Below are 16,206 nucleotides of genomic sequence, written 5' to 3'. Positions count from 1 at the left end.
GAAATACACTGCGTGTGCGTGTGATGTTAAATGTTTGAACCAAGGTTAACGGTTAAAGTGTCAGAGAATGGGTGGTGATTTTTTGACGTCCTCCCATGATCTGAAGTGAGCGTGCGTGTTTGTGTTGGTGAAAGTTTAAGAAATGTACAACTGTCGGTTCAGCTCTCTGGTGCTCCCTGCTGGCAGTATCACTATACTGTCCTCATGTTTCACAAAAATAGTTTTGAGAGACGTTGTCAGTTTTTGTATGTTGCTTAAATCCTCCAAAGCGGTTGGCAGTAAACATCAGGTCACGGTACGCCACGGTAGGCCACGGAGGCAATGAGCTCGAGTTGAAAAAGAAAAAGCTTACAGCACCTGGTATTCCCAGGCGGTCTCCCATCCAAGTACTAACCAGGCCCGACCCTGCTTAGCTTCCGAGATCAGACGAGATCGGGCGTGTTTTTTTTTTTTTTTTATTTTTTTACTTATCAAAAATATATTCAATTTTATACAATTACACATCATTTATACGTATATCAAATAAAAGTAAATGAAAAACAGTCCCACAAATAAACCACCCTCAGAAACCGCACAAACAATTAGCTAAACACACTTTCTCTTTTAAATTAAAAATAAGAACAACACAGCAAAAGCAGTATCTTTTCCCGAATACACTTACCCTCGAAATTAAACGCCCCCTCAATCCCAAAGCACAACCGAACAGCCAAACACAGAATCTTTTAGCCTCGACCATTTACCCACAAAATTAACCACCCCTCATTCGAAAAAACACACAAAACCAAAATCCCACAAAAAACCCCCACTTCTCCCACCTCCAAAATAAGCCACCCCCTTTAAACCACCCAAATCAACCCCAAACGGTGCCCTGCTCAGTCATCCATACAATTCCATTCTCATTCACACCACATACTCCCGTGCTCTCTACAAACATACTCACAAACAAAGCCTCGTCCACAACATACCGCATTCGTAAGTGTCTTTTCCATTCATTCACAAACAGCCTCCAGCATCCAAGCTTCTCCTTTCATACAGCGCAAATTTGCGTCTGTTAAAATCTCCCTCCTTGCGAATCCAAAGATCATATGATCATTTTCCAATTTCTATATTTCCTACTCACTCCAAGAGTACAGACAATCCCACCCCCGTTCCACCAGCAGTCTCCCACACTGCACCCTCCCAGCAGCCCCTTGATTTTCCCCAGGAACTCCACTAGCTCGCAACAATACACAAAAATGTGATTCACGTCTTCATCCCCACTTTCACACACCATACACGTCCTCCCATACACTCCCTGTGCATTTGGTGCAGGATGATGCATGTGAAAATCCTCCTGTGCCTTATCTTGAACTTCAAGATCAAATATTGCATGCGGTTGTGTGCGGTTATGTTATGTACTTCCACAAATGTTGGTGTGTAATGTCCGGATATGTGTCTGCCATTTACTCTCACATGTGGGTTTTTGCACTCTATGTGTCAATGCATGCTTATACCAAATCTTTGTCTTGACATCAGTAATGGCGTGTGTCTCCCCCCCCCGGCACAGGAAGATTCCCACCCCATCATCCTGCCCAACCCTCCCCTTATTTCTAAACCCGTCCCCCCCATTCACTCATCACCACACTCTTCCACTCTCTCCAACACTTTCACAATCACTCCCCTCCTATATGTTATCCCTCTCTCTCATTATCCTAATCACTCTTCTTTATTCCCATCTCCCTCCCCTGTCCACTAGATCTCCCACCGCTTCAGCCCCGCCCTCCTCAAGAGCCCACGCTCTTGATGACCCCCTCCTCCTCGCCCCCATGTTTTAAATAGGGCTGGAGAGGAACGGCAGCCTCATCACAGACGCTCTTGACTCGCATACGAGGTATGTAGTCTTATCAAACAGCAGGAACAACGCGTGAGCACCTCTGGAAGAACCGCGGCCAGAGTGCGTATGCGCTGCGTTCTGCGGTCTGCACCAAATTGTCCAATTACTTAAGAGACCAAATGTGCTCATCCACTGGCTTGAAGGCCCTTCCAGGCCGCCTCCCGACTTGCATCCCTAATTTTGCCTATCCATTTAGTTCGTAAGCAGTTCTTTTTGCGAGTACGTCCATCAATCCTAGCCCACCCTGATCATTGACCCGTTATCAGCGTTCTATGCGCTATACTGGCTGCTTTTGTCCTCCAAAGTAAAGTCTCTAACGACTTTAGCAATCTTCTGCTCAGCCAAGTCGGAAGCGCACACAGTGCTCAAGGCATGATTCACTGCGACAACACTAGAGCATTAGGTGACGGCCACCCTTCCCTCAACAGCAGACCCTAGCCCTCCACATACTCAGGGTCTTTTGCATACGCCCAATAAACATCCTTTCCACGTCCAAATCATCGCATTCATTCTCATCACTACCAACATACACTCCGAGCACTTTTCTTTGATTCTCCACTACTTTGAATCCCCATTTGTTATCCTAGGTCTTTGTTCCTACCCATCCCCATTATTTCAGATTTCTCCATATTAATTTTGTGCTCCTGAAGCTCTCTCATACGTTTCTATATGTTTACACACTATATCCACATCACTCTCACTTCTTTACCATTACATTAATATCATCCGCATACTGCATAAACTAATTTTTCCCTACCTATTCCACCACACTCTTTTGTCATTCAAAATTAAGCCGCCAACGGCTCCGCCCACCATGCTATAGAGCAAGTGCTGACATTGGGCAGCCCTGCCTCACTGACCTCTTGACATCGAAAGAGTTCAGTCAGAGCACCCGCTTACACTAATTTTACTCTTAGCCCCCCATAGAGCAATCCCACCCCCCCCCTTAATTTCGTCCCCAAATCCAAGTTCTCGCAGTACCCTCCCCAAGAAATCCTGATCCACCCTATCAACCGCTTTGTTTAAATCAATCCCCAGCCACAATCCTCCCTCCCCTTCCATATCTCTAACTACCTGTTTTATTGTTAATATCGAATCCCCAATGTCCCTCCCCGGAATGCTATACGCTTGAGTTGGACCTATTACTGAGCCTATTACCTCCCTCATTCTATTCGCAAGTATCTTAGCAATAATTTTATAGTCAGTGTTGAGTAGACTGATTGGCCTATAGTTATCAAGATTTTTGTTATCACCCTTATTTTTATAAAAAATCGTAATTATGCCTAATCCCATACTCTCCGGGAGCCAGCCTGTTTTCTCCACATACTTGCAGAGTTTTTCAACCACCGGAGCCAGAATTCCCTTAAAGCCGACGTAAAACTCGGCTGTCAGACCATCACTCCCCGGGCTCTTATTCTTGTTTAGTCCATCAATAGCACTATAAATCTCTTGCACAGAAAATTCACAATCGCACCAAGCACTATCCTCCCTACTTAAAGTCCTCTCCAGTGCCTCTAAGGCCTCTCCCACACTATCCTCATCACATGCATCTTTTTTAAATAAACACTCATAATAATCCCTAACTACTTTTAATATCTCTTCCTTATCAGTTATTATTTGACCACCATTATCTAATACCTCCTTTATCTCCGTTTTATTTTGTTTTTGTTTTTCCAAACCCAGGAAAAAGGCTGTGCTCCTTTCCCCTTCGTACATATATTGTATCCTGCTTCTAATAGCAGCCCCTCTACACTTCGCTACCTCTAAGGCACTCAATTTTTCTTTTAAATCCACATATTTTTCCGTACATATATTACCCTCCTCATCTAACAGTTTAATTTCCTCATTTAGTTGTTTTCTCAAATGAACCTCCTCTGCATTTTCCCTTTTCCTTTTTTCTATACCATACCTGACACATTTGTTTTTAATTCTTATTTTCACACTCTCCCACCACACACTCATATTCGCATCATCATTCCATTCATCCATCGTTCTCTTCAAAAAACAACCCATGCTCTTCATAAACACAGCATCTCCCAAAAAGCTGGCATTAAAGCACCAAGGCCTCTGGTTGACACTCCCTCCCCTCCCTCCCACCTCTAACCTAATCCCCGCGTGGTCACTCCAGGTATTATTGATGTATTCCACACTCTTAATTAATTTAACATTACCACTTTGTACCAACACAAAGTCAATCCTACTCTGTTTCAGAGTATTAGCAACAAGTTGCCTCCTTGAAAAACCTTTTCCCACGGTGTAGGACTCTCCATATGTCTACCAATTGATAGTTCTCCATCAAGTCCCTAAGGGTTTGCCTAGTGCTGTCCCCTTTAAACGTATTGTTACTCGATAAATCAGACCGAGTCAAAATAACATTAAAATCCCCCACAATCATACAGTTAGGGTTGCACCACACATTTAAACCAGCCAAAAAAACCCTCCTCTCCTTCTCCCCATTGGGTGCATGTAAATTAATTATTCTAAGTTCCCTCCCCTCATAAACACAATCAACAACTAACAACCTCCCCTCTAAATCTCTATGAACTAAATTAATCCCCGTTATTTTAGCACTATTAAAACATATTGCCACTCCCCTGGCCCTGGGAGTCCCTTCAGAAAAATAAATCTGGCCTTTCCACTGCTTTCTACTCCTATTCAGTAGGTTGTCATCCCACCTAGTTTCCTGTAAACACAAAATATCAGCTCTTATGTCCAATATGGCATTTCTTTTATATTCAGTTCTCATACCGTTCGCATTCAGGGAAAAAATAACCAAAGCCATAAATAATAAAAATAACATAAGGAAAACCAACGAAAAAGAGCAGCTAGCACAATAACCTTCATCAAAAAAATAACAAGCTCTTATCTTCTTACCACTTCCCGTCCGTTTTTTGCCTTTGCAGACAGCCTTTTTTTCGGCCTCACTTCGCCTTCCTCCATAGTCCATGTCACTCCCTACGAGCCTCCCCTCCCTCACAGTATTCACCAACAAAATCCCCACTCTCCCCCACCTCCTCATTGCCCCAAGTCATATTAAGTGCAGTTTAGCCCGTTCCATCCCCAAACATTCTAACCCCCTTCCCTGTCTTTTCACCTCTGCTCTCACGCTCATGTCTCCCTGCCGCCGCGGCAGGCCCTCGCTCCGCTCTCACCTCGGTACGGGTCCGCAGGCTGGCCCGAGGTGAGCTCCTCCTCCAGCAACCGTGGGGAATTCTCCCCCCCCAGAGGCACCGTCCCTGGTCCATGCTCGCGCCATGCCCTCCTCCTCGTCCTCACACCACCGTCAGTCCTGCGCCCCCGGTGCGCCACCATCCAGCTCGCCGCCGTCCCCCTCCGCCTCCACCGCCACCGGGCATATGCAGTCCCTCTCCCTCCTCCGGCACGTCAGACACTTTACCACCCCTGTGGCACACTCCCGGGCGTAGTGGCCCTGGCATCCGCAATTGTGGCAGGTGAAATCCGGGCACTCGCGCAGGATATGGCCAGGCTGCATACAGTTCCTACATACCTTCATCTGTCGGTCGTGGATAACTCTAAAGTATTCAACACCCGTGGCCGTGTTGAATCTAGTGGAATACGGCAAGGATTGCACGAGCTCATTAAATTTCACCCGTACAATCCTGTTCGTCCGCTATGTTGGTGCCCGGCCACATCCTCCTCTTAATGGACGAAATCGCCCGGACTCCCACCCTCTTAGTCTCTCCAGGATTTCCTCGTCCGATATGTATGCTGCAGGGTGAGAAGGAAACCACCAGCTCGTCATTGCATAGTTCTCTGGCAATTATCCTTGTATTGTGTACCTTAAAGCCGTCCAGTAGACGGTCCTTCCCCCTCTCTCCACACACCGTCACCTCCAGCTTCCCGAGGGCCAGCACCCTACAAGCCCTTATCTCTCCGCACACAACCGCCATAGCCTTCATTAGTTCTCCAATGGGTATAACATCCCCGCACTGCTCCACGCAAACCGTGAGCCTCCTCTCATACTTGCGCTCTGTCTTTTTTAACCCGTCCGCTGTTTCTCCACCAGCCACCTGCTCTTGCCCGCCTCCAGCCGTCTTGCCGTTTCCATCTCCCCCGCTCCCTCCTTCTCTCCTTTCTCCTCCCGACTCCTCCGCAGCACTCCTTCCTCCTCGCAACCCGCCAACTTCTCCCTTTTTCATTCCGTCCTCCTCCACCTCACGTCCTGCACCATTCTCCGTCGCTCCAGCTCGCCGCCCGCCGGCCCTCATTTCAACCGGTGGCTTCGCCGAAGCTAAGCCCCGGATCGTTCTCGCCTCACAGTAGCTACAAGGAACAAAAAAAGACTGGAAAAATATATAAATATAAACTCAGGGCGATCCCCCAACAGTCTATGACTGCGGGGGACGAAAAAAACACAAAATAACTAGGTTGTAAGACCAGATAGCAATACTCCAACAAAACTCTCTCCACCAGAACAAACAATTCACCATGCGGCTGTTCAAAAACACTACGTACTCCGACACTGTAGGGGGCGTCAGGGTGGTATGGCCGTAAGCAATTAGTGCAGGCGCAAAACCAGGTTTTATACAGTAGCACATAAGGAGTGAGAAAGCTGCTGAGGCTCGACGTTACACTTTTACAAAAACAATCATTAGTTAGATATAAACGGCAGTAATTGATTCAGTAGGACTCCTTATCCATGTAAACGATCATTGTGACATCTGAATTCATTAATTATCTGAAATACACTGCGTGTGCGTGTGACGTTAAATGTTTGAACCAAGGTTAACGGTTAAAGTGTCAGAGAATGGGTGGTGATTTTTTGACGTCCTCCCATGATCTGAAGTGAGCGTGCGTGTTTGTGTTGGTGAAAGTTTAAGAAATGTACAACTGTCGGTTCAGCTCTCTGGTGCTCCCTGCTGGCAGTATCACTATACTGTCCTCATGTTTCACAAAAATAGTTTTGAGAGACGTTGTCAGTTTTTGTATGTTGCTTAAATCCTCCAAAGCGGTTGGCAGTAAACATCAGGTCACGGTACGCCACGGAGTCAATGAGCTCGAGTTGAAAAAGAAAAAGCTTACAGCACCTGGTATTCCCAGGCAGGTCTCCCATCCAAGTACTAACCAGGCCCGACCCTGCTTAGCTTCCGAGATCAGACGAGATCGGGCATGTTCAGGGTGGTATGGCCGTAAGCAATTAGTGCAGGCGCAAAACCAGGTTTTATACAGTAGCACATAAGGAGTGAGAAAGCTGCTGAGGCTCGACGTTACACTCTTACAAAAACAATCATTAGTTAGATATAAACGGCAGTAATTGATTCAGTAGGACTCCTTATCCATGTAAACGATCATTGTGACATCTGAATTCATTAATTATCTGAAATACACTGCGTGTGCGTGTGATGTTAAATGTTTGAACCAAGGTTAACGGTTAAAGTGTCAGAGAATGGGTGGTGATTTTTTGACGTCCTCCCATGATCTGAAGTGAGCGTGCGTGTTTGTGTTGGTGAAAGTTTAAGAAATGTACAACTGTCGGTTCAGCTCTCTGGTGCTCCCTGCTGGCAGTATCACTATACTGTCCTCATGTTTCACAAAAATAGTTTTGAGAGACGTTGTCAGTTTTTGTATGTTGCTTAAATCCTCCAAAGCGGTTGGCAGTAAACATCAGGTCACGGTACGCCACGGTAGGCCACGGAGTCAATGAGCTCGAGTTGAAAAAGAAACAGCTTACAGCACCTGGTATTCCCAGGCGGTCTCCCATCCAAGTACTAACCAGGCCCGACCCTGCTTAGCTTCCAAGATCAGACGAGATCGGGCTGTGTTCAGGGTGGTATGGCCGTAAGCAATTAGTGCAGGCGCAAAGCCAGGTTTTATACAGTAGCACATAAGGAGTGAGAAAGCTGCTGAGGCTTGACGTTACACTTTTACAAAAACAATCATTAGTTAGATATAAACGGCAGTAATTGATTCAGTAGGACTCCTTATCCATGTAAACGATCATTGTGACATCTGAATTCATTAATTATCTGAAATACACTGCATGTGCGTGTGATGTTAAATGTTTGAACCAAGGTTAACGGTTAAAGTGTCAGAGAATGAGTGGTGATTTGTTGACGTCCTCCCATGATCTGGGCCCTGTACCACGAAGCTCGCTTAGAGGGTTAGCGAGGTATGTTGAGCTCCAAGCCTGGGTTAGTTGTACCACGAAAGTCGATCTCTTTTAGCGTCGCTGTATCACCATGGTGACTTATGCTCGCAACCAAACCTGGTCGGGAGCAGTTTTTTTCGGCTTAGTCTAGCCGGAGATCGGCTACTTAAATCGGCGTGCGCAGCTTCCTAGCCCCTCCTCTGACAATGGCGTCACCATTTGTGGGTGTTCCCGTGGACCCCGGCGCACTTCTCCGGAGACAAGGGTTTTACGGGACAGAACCGATCCCTTGGCATTGTCTGATGATATTCAGATTTCAGACTTTATTGTCATTGTGCAAACAACGAAATTGGGGTTCTTCATGAGAGATACAGATTCTCATCAGAGGGTGTTCGTTATTTGATCGTCCTTTTGGACCTTATGTAGACAATGATTACTGTTGCGCATTGTGTCTCAGTGACAGAGTGCTAGAGTGGAGGTAGCGCGTCAGTCTTGAATTTCTGCGCGGGGGGTTCGACTCCCATGTGACGCGAAATATATGTGAAGCTTAAAAAGTCCTAATTCTCATGCATATGGAATACTTAATCACTAAAACTTATGGAATTATATTTTTGTGCTTATTTCGAACTTCAACCCATATTTTCAAGGCCGTGCTGGCAACACATCTATGGGGGTAAAATGCATGATGATAGACCGGCGAATTTGAACCCCGGTCGCTGGCGTTCGGGTCTTATACTAATCCACTACGCTACAGCCGCTACCTCTCAGCGGCCAAAAACATGCGATACATTGCTTAAATAGGGTGTATTTAAAGTGAATTCCCTAAATGATAGAATAAGGCAGGATGGACGTTGCTTATGCATTTTTAAATCATCATCATTCTATTTGGATTAATGGCGAACAATTCTGCATTTGGCATAGTTATTTTACAGACAATATGCAGAATCTTTTCACTTATACTCATAGACTGCTTGATCTATCGTAAAGGTGAGAAAAATGACGCAAAAAACGCCCCTTTCACGTGAACGCGCACTGAACCTAAAGCGGAAAACCTGGTTCAACTAATTGAATCTAAAGTGAGCTTCGTGGTACCATTTAACTCTGATTGCGAGTTGCGGCTCTGTCGAGCCAGGTTTTCCCAAGAAAGCCTGGGTATGTTCAGCGAGCTTTGTGGTATAGGGCACTGAAGTGAGCGTGCGTGTTTGTGTTGGTGAAAGTTTAAGAAATGTACAACTGTCGTTTCAGCTCTCTGGTGCTCCCTGCTGGCAGTATCACTATACTGTCCTCATGTTTCACAAAAATAGTTTTGAGAGACGTTTTCAGTTTTTGTATGTTGCTTAAATCCTCCAAAGCGGTTGGCAGTAAACATCAGGTCACGGTACGCCACGGTAGGCCACGGAGGCAATGAGCTCGAGTTGAAAAAGAAAAAGCTTACAGCACCTGGTATTCCCAGGCGGTCTCCCATCCAAGTACTAACCAGGCCCGACCCTGCTTAGCTTCCGAGATCAGACGAGATCGGGCGTGTTCAGGGTGGTATGGCCGTAACCAATTAGTACAGGCGCAAAACCAGGTTTTAAACCGTAGCAGATAAGGAGTGAGAAAGCTGCTGAGGCTTGACGTTACACTTTACAAAAACAATCATTAGTTAGATATAAACGGCAGTAATTGATTCAGTAGGACTCCTTATCCATGTAAACGATCATTGTGACATCTGAATTCATTAATTATCTGAAATACACTGCGTGTGCGTGTGATGTTAAATGTTTGAACCAAGGTTAACGGTTAAAGTGTCAGAGAATGGGTGGTGATTTTTTGACGTCCTCCCATGATCTGAAGTGAGCGTGCGTGTTTGTGTTGGTGAAAGTTTAAGAAATGTACAACTGTCGGTTCAGCTCTCTGGTGCTCCCTGCTGGCAGTATCACTATACTGTCCTCATGTTTCACAAAAATAGTTTTGAGAGACGTTGTCAGTTTTTGTATGTTGCTTAAATCCTCCATAGCGGTTGGCAGTAAACATCAGGTCACGGTACGCCACGGTAGGCCACGGAGGCAACGAGCTCGAGTTGAAAAAGAAAAAGCTTACAGCACCTGGTATTCCCAGGCGGTCTCCCATCCAAGTACTAACCAGGCCCGACCCTGCTTAGCTTCCGAGATCAGACGAAATCGAGCGTGTTCAGGGTGGTATGGCCGTAAGCAATTAGTGCAGGCGCAAAACCAGGTTTTATACAGTAGCACATAAGGAGTGAGAAAGCTGCTGAGGCTCGACGTTACACTTTTACAAAAACAATCATTAGTTAGATATAAACGGCAGTAATTGATTCAGTAGGACTCCTTATCCATGTAAACGATCATTGTGACATCTGAATTCATTAATTATCTGAAATACACTGCGTGTGCGTGTGATGTTAAATGTTTGAACCAAGGTTAACGGTTAAAGTGTCAGAGAATGGGTGGTGATTTGTTGACGTCCTCCCATGATCTGAAGTGAGCGTGCGTGTTTGTGTTGGTGAAAGTTTAAGAAATGTACAACTGTCGTTTCAGCTCTCTGGTGCTCCCTGCTGGCAGTATCACTATACTGTCCTCATGTTTCACAAAAATAGTTTTGAGAGACGTTTTCAGTTTTGTATGTTGCTTAAATCCTCCAAAGCGGTTGGCAGTAAACATCAGGTCACGGTACGCCACGGTAGGACCACGGAGGCAATGAGCTCGAGTTGAAAAAGAAAAAGCTTACAACACCTGGTATTCCCAGGCGGTCTCCCATCCAAGTACTAACCAGGCCCGACCCTGCTTAGCTTCCGAGATCAGACGAGATCGGGCGTGTTCAGGGTGGTATGGCCGTAAGCAATTAGTACAGGCGCAAAACCAGGTTTTATACAGTAGCAGATAAGGAGTGAGAAAGCTGCTGAGGCTTGACGTTACACTTTTACAAAAACAATCATTAGTTAGATATAAACGGCAGTAATTGATTCAGTAGGACTCCTTATCCATGTAAACGATCATTGTGACATCTGAATTCATTAATTATCTGAAATACACTGCGTGTGCGTGTGATGTTAAATGTTTGAAACCAAGGTTAACGGTTAAAGTGTCAGAGAATGGGTGGTGATTTTTGACGTCCTCCCATGATCTGAAGGGAGCGTGCGTGTTTGTGTTGGTGAAAGTTTAAGAAATGTACAACTGTCGGTTCAGCTCTCTGGTGCTCCCTGCTGGCAGTATCACTATACTGTCCTCATGTTTCACAAAAATAGTTTTGAGAGACGTTGTCAGTTTTGTATGTTGCTTAAATCCTCCAAAGCGGTTGGCAGTAAACATCAGGTCACGGTACGCCACGGTAGGCCACGGATGTCAACGAGCTCGAGTTGAAAAAGAAAAAGCTTACAGTACCTGGTATTCCCATGCGGTCTCCCATCCAAGTACTAACCAGGCCCGACCCTGCTTAGCTTCCGAGATCAAACGAGATCGGGCGTGTTCAGGGTGGTATGGCCGTAAGCAATTAGTGCAGGCGCAAAACCAGGTTTTATACAGTAGCACATAAGGAGTGAGAAAGCTGCTGAGGCTCGACGTTACACTTTTACAAAAACAATCATTAGTTAGATATAAACGGCAGTAATTGATTCAGTAGGACTCCTTATCCATGTAAACGATCATTGTGACATCTGAATTCATTAATTATCTGAAATACACTGCGTGTGCGTGTGATGTTAATGTTGAACCAAGGTTAACGGTTTAAAGTGTCAGAGAATGGGGTGGGGAGTTTTTGACGTCCTCACCAGTGATCGGAAAGTGAGCGGGCGTGTTTGTGTTGGTGAAAGTTTAAGAAATGTACAAGCTGTCGGTTCAGCCTCTCTGGTGCTCCCTGCTGGCAGTATCACGATACATGTCCTCAATGTGTCACAAAAACAGTTTTGAGAGACGTTGTCAGTTTTTGTATGTTGCTTAAATCCTCCAAAAGCGGTTGGCAGTAAAATCAGTCACGGTACCACGGTAGGCCACGGAGTAAATGAGCTCGAAGTTGAAAAAGAACAAGCATTACAGCACCCTGGTATTCCCAAGGCGGATCTCCATCCAATACTAACCATGCCCGACACTGCTTAGCTTCCGAGATCAGACAAAATCGTGCTGTGTTTCCATGTGTATGGCCGAAGCAATTAGTGCAGGGCGCAAAACCCAGGTTTTCTACAGTAGCACATAAGGATGGAGCCAGCTGCGGGCTTGTGACGTTATCACTTTTACAAAACAATCATTAGTTAGATATAAACGGCAGTAATTGATTCAGTAGGACTCCTTATCCATGTAAACGATCATTGTGACATCTGAATTCATTAATTATCTGAAATACACTGCGTGTGCGTGTGATGTTAAATGTTTGAACCAAGGTTAACGGTTAAAGTGTCAGAGAATGGGTGGTGATTTTTTGACGTCCTCCCATGATCTGAAGTGAGCGTGCGTGTTTGTGTTGGTGAAAGTTTAAGAAATGTACAACTGTCGGTTCAGCTCTCTGGTGCTCCCTGCTGGCAGTATCACTATACTGTCCTCATGTTTCACAAAAAATAGTTTGAGAGACGTTGTCAGTTTTTGTATGTTGCTTAAATCCTCCAAAGCGGTTGGCAGTAAACATCAGGACACGGTCGGCCACGGAGTCAATGAGCTCGAGTTGAAAAAGAAAAAGCTTACAGCACCTGGTATTCCCAGGCGGTCTCCCATCCAAGTACTAACCAGGCCGACCCTGCTTAGCTTCCGAGATCGACGAGATCGGGCGTGTTCAGGTGGTATGGCCGTAATCAATTAGTGCAGCGCAAAAACCAGGTTTTATACAGTAGCACATAAGGAGGGAGAAAGCTGCTGAGGCTCGACGTTACACTTTTACAAAAACAATCATTAGTTAGATATAAACGGCAGTAATTGATTCAGTAGGACTCCTTATCCATGTAACGATCATTGTGACATCTGAATTCATTAATTATCTGAAATACACTGCGTGTGCGTGTGATGTTAAATGTTTGAACCAAGTTAACGGTTAAAGTGTCAGAGAATGGGTGGTGATTTTTTGACGTCCTCCCATGATCTGAAGTGAGCGTGCGTGTTTGTGTTGGTGAAAGTTTAAGAAATGTACAACTGTCGGTTTTCAGCTCTCTGGTGCTCCCTGCTGGCAGTATCACTATACTGTCCTCATGTTTCACAAAATAGTTTGAGAGACGTTGTCAGTTTTTGTATGTTGCTTAAATCCTCCAAAGCGGTTGGCAGTAACATCAGGTCACGGTATGCCACGGTAGGCCACGGAGTCAATGAGCTCGAGTTGAAAAAGAAAAGCTTACAGCACCTGGTATTCCCAAGCGGTCTCCCATCCAAGTACTAACCAGGCCCGACCCTGCTTAGCTTCCGAGATCAGACGAGATCGGGCGTGTTCAGGTGGTATGGCCTAAGCAATTAGTGCAGGCGGCGCAAAACCAGGTTTTATACAGTAGCACATAAGGAGTGAGAAAGCTGCTGAGGCTCGACTTTACACTTTTACCAAAACAATCATTAGTTAGATATAAACGGCAGTAATTGATTCAGTAGGACTCCTTATCCATGTAAACGATCATTGTGACATCTGAATTCATTAATTATCTGAAATACACTGCGTGTGCGTGTGATGTTAAATGTTTGAACCAAGGTTACGGTTAAAGTGTCAGAGAATGGGTGGTGATTTTTTGACGTCCTCCCATGATCTGAAGTGATCGGCGTGTTTGTGTTGGTGAAAGTTAAGAATGTACAACTGTCGGTTCGCTCTCTGGTGCTCCTGCTGGTAGTATCACTATACTGTCCTCATGTTTCACAAAAATAGTTTGAGAGACGTTGTCAGTTTTTGTATGTTGCTTAAATCCTCCAAAGCGGTTGGCAGTAAACATCAGGTCACGGTACGCCACGGAGTCAATGAGCTCGAGTTGAAAAGAAAAGCTTACAGCACCTGTATTCCCAGGCGTCTCCCACCAAGTACTAACCAGGCCCGACCCTGCTAGCTTCCGAGATCAGACGAGATCGGGCGTGTTCAGGGTGGTATGGCCGTAAGCAATTAGTGCAGGCGCAAAACCAGGTTTTATACAGTAGCACATAGGGAGTGAGAAAGCTGCTGAGGCTCGACGTTACACTTTTACAAAACATCATTAGTTAGATATAAACTCACGGCAGTAATTTTATTCAGTAGACTCCTTATCCATGTACACGATCATTGTACATCTGAATTCATTAATTATCTGAAATACACTGCGTGTGCGTGTGATGTTAAATGTTTGAACCAAGTTTAACGGTTAAAGTGTCAGAGAATGGGTGGTGATTTTTTGACGTCCTCCCATGATCTGAAGTGAGCGTGCGTGTTTGTGTTGGTGAAAGTTTAAGAAATGTACAACTGTCGTGTTCAGCTCTCTGGTGCTCCCTGCTGGCAGTATCACTATACTGTCGTCATTTTCACAAAAATAGTTTTGAGAGACGTTGTCCAGTTTTTGTATGTTGCTTAAATCCTCCAAATCGTTGGCATAACATCAGGTCACGGTACGTCCACTGGTAGGCCACGGAGGCAATGAGCTCGAGTTGAAAAGGAAAAGCTTACCGCACCTGGTAATTCCCAGGCGGTCTCCCAGGCATCTCCCATCGAAGTACTAACCAGGCCCGACCTGCTTAGCTTCCGAGATCAGACGAGATCGGAGTGTTCAGGGTGGTATGGCCGTAAGCAATTAATGCAGGCGCAAAACCAGGTTTTATACAGTAGCATCATAAGGAGTGAGAAAGCTGCTGAGGCTCGACGTTACACTTTTACAAAACATCATTAGTTAGATAAAACGGCAGTAATTGATTCAGTAGGACTCCTTATCCATGTAACGATCATTGGACATCTGAATTCATTAATTATCTGAAATACACTGCTGTGCGTGTGATGTAATGTTTGAACCAAGGTTAACGGTTAAAGTGTCAGAGAATGGGTGGTGATTTTTTGACGTCCTCCCATGATCTAAGTGAGCGTGCGTGTTTGTGTGTTGAACTTTAAGAAATGTACAACTCTCGGTTCAGCTCTCTGGTGCTCCCTGCTGGCAGATCACTATACTGTCCTCATGTTTCACAAAAATAGTTTTGAGAGACGTTGTCAGTTTTGTATGTTGCTTAAATCCTCCAAGCGGTTGGCAGTAAACATCAGGTCACGGTACGCCACGGAGGTCATGAGCTCGAGTTGAAAAGAAAAGCTTACAGCACCTGGTATTCCCAGGCGGTCTCCATCCAAGTACTAACCAGGCCGCCCCTGCTTAGCTTCCGAGATCAGACGAGATCGGCGTGTTCAGGGGTATAGCCGTAAGCAATTAGTCCATTCCAAACGGTTTTATACAGTCGCACATAAGGAGTGGAAAGAGCTGCTGAGGCTTGCGTTTACACCTTTTACAAAACACATCATTAGTTAGATATAACGCACGAATTGATTCAGTAGGACTCCTTATCCATGTAAACGCTCATTGTGACATCTGAATTCATTCATTATCGAAATACAAGTGCGTGTGCGTGTATGTTAAATGTTTGAACCAAGGTTAACGGTTTAAGTGTCAGAGAATGGTTGGTGATTTTTTGACGTCCTCCCATGATCTGAAGTGAGCGTGCGTGTTGTGTGGTGAAAGTTTAGAAATGTACAACTGTCGTTTCAGCTCTCTGGTGTCTCCCTGCTGGCAGTATCACATACTGTCCTCATGTTTCACAAAAATAGTTTTGAGAGATCGTTGTCAGGTTTTGTATGTTTCTTAAATCCCTCCAAAGCGGTTGGCAGTAAACATCAGGTCACGGTACCCACGGTAGGCCACGGAGTCAATGAGCTCGAGTTGAAAAAGAAAAAGCTTACAGCACCTGGTATTCCCAGGCGGTCTCCCTCCATACTAACCAGGCCCGACCCATGCTTAGCTTCCGATATCAGACGAGATCGGCGTGTTCAGGGTTATATGGCCGTAAGCAATTAGTGCAGGCGCAAAACCAGGGTTTATACAGTAGCAACATAAGGAGTGAGAAAGCTGCTGAGGCTCGACGTTACCCTTTTACAAACAATCATTAGTTAGATATAAACGGCAGTAATTGATTCAGTAGGACTCCTTATCCATGTAAACGATCATTTGACATCTGAATTCATTAATTATCTGAAATACCTGCGTGTGCGTGTGATGTAAATGTTTGAACCAAGGTTAACGGTTAAAGTGTCAGAGAATGGGTGGTGA

The 16,206-nt window shown here is 45.2% G+C and overlaps 6 non-coding genes and 5 pseudogenes across 6 annotated transcripts; all 11 read right to left on the bottom strand.

Moving 5' to 3' along the window:
* Window positions 1-6,909: 6,909 nt before the first annotated feature.
* LOC130394263 (5S ribosomal RNA) lies at window positions 6,910-7,029 on the bottom strand. Its single transcript, XR_008897438.1, has one exon. It is a non-coding gene; the product is annotated as a 5S ribosomal RNA (ribosomal RNA).
* Window positions 7,030-7,558: 529 nt separating this feature from the next.
* Window positions 7,559-7,678, bottom strand: LOC130394064 (5S ribosomal RNA). Its single transcript, XR_008897259.1, has one exon. It is a non-coding gene; the product is annotated as a 5S ribosomal RNA (ribosomal RNA).
* A 1,732-nt stretch (window positions 7,679-9,410) lies between these two features.
* LOC130400280 (5S ribosomal RNA) lies at window positions 9,411-9,529 on the bottom strand. The gene has a single exon (XR_008902754.1). It is a non-coding gene; the product is annotated as a 5S ribosomal RNA (ribosomal RNA).
* Window positions 9,530-10,057: 528 nt separating this feature from the next.
* Window positions 10,058-10,176, bottom strand: LOC130400699 (5S ribosomal RNA). Its single transcript, XR_008903175.1, has one exon. It is a non-coding gene; the product is annotated as a 5S ribosomal RNA (ribosomal RNA).
* A 529-nt stretch (window positions 10,177-10,705) lies between these two features.
* Window positions 10,706-10,824, bottom strand: LOC130399884 (5S ribosomal RNA). The gene has a single exon (XR_008902378.1). It is a non-coding gene; the product is annotated as a 5S ribosomal RNA (ribosomal RNA).
* A 529-nt stretch (window positions 10,825-11,353) lies between these two features.
* Window positions 11,354-11,472, bottom strand: LOC130400498 (5S ribosomal RNA). The gene has a single exon (XR_008902981.1). It is a non-coding gene; the product is annotated as a 5S ribosomal RNA (ribosomal RNA).
* Window positions 11,473-12,648: 1,176 nt separating this feature from the next.
* Window positions 12,649-12,764, bottom strand: LOC130396124 (5S ribosomal RNA; annotated as a pseudogene).
* A 525-nt stretch (window positions 12,765-13,289) lies between these two features.
* Window positions 13,290-13,406, bottom strand: LOC130396018 (5S ribosomal RNA; annotated as a pseudogene).
* Window positions 13,407-13,919: 513 nt separating this feature from the next.
* LOC130396160 (5S ribosomal RNA) lies at window positions 13,920-14,034 on the bottom strand (annotated as a pseudogene).
* Window positions 14,035-14,563: 529 nt separating this feature from the next.
* LOC130396262 (5S ribosomal RNA) lies at window positions 14,564-14,692 on the bottom strand (annotated as a pseudogene).
* A 504-nt stretch (window positions 14,693-15,196) lies between these two features.
* LOC130396209 (5S ribosomal RNA) lies at window positions 15,197-15,310 on the bottom strand (annotated as a pseudogene).
* Window positions 15,311-16,206: the final 896 nt, after the last annotated feature.

This window comes from Gadus chalcogrammus, chromosome 12 (assembly GCF_026213295.1).
Source record: "Gadus chalcogrammus isolate NIFS_2021 chromosome 12, NIFS_Gcha_1.0, whole genome shotgun sequence".
Classification (NCBI taxonomy): Eukaryota; Metazoa; Chordata; class Actinopteri; order Gadiformes; family Gadidae; genus Gadus; species Gadus chalcogrammus.
Note: the sequence above shows the minus strand (reverse complement) of the source record. Positions and strands in the feature narration are given on the sequence as shown.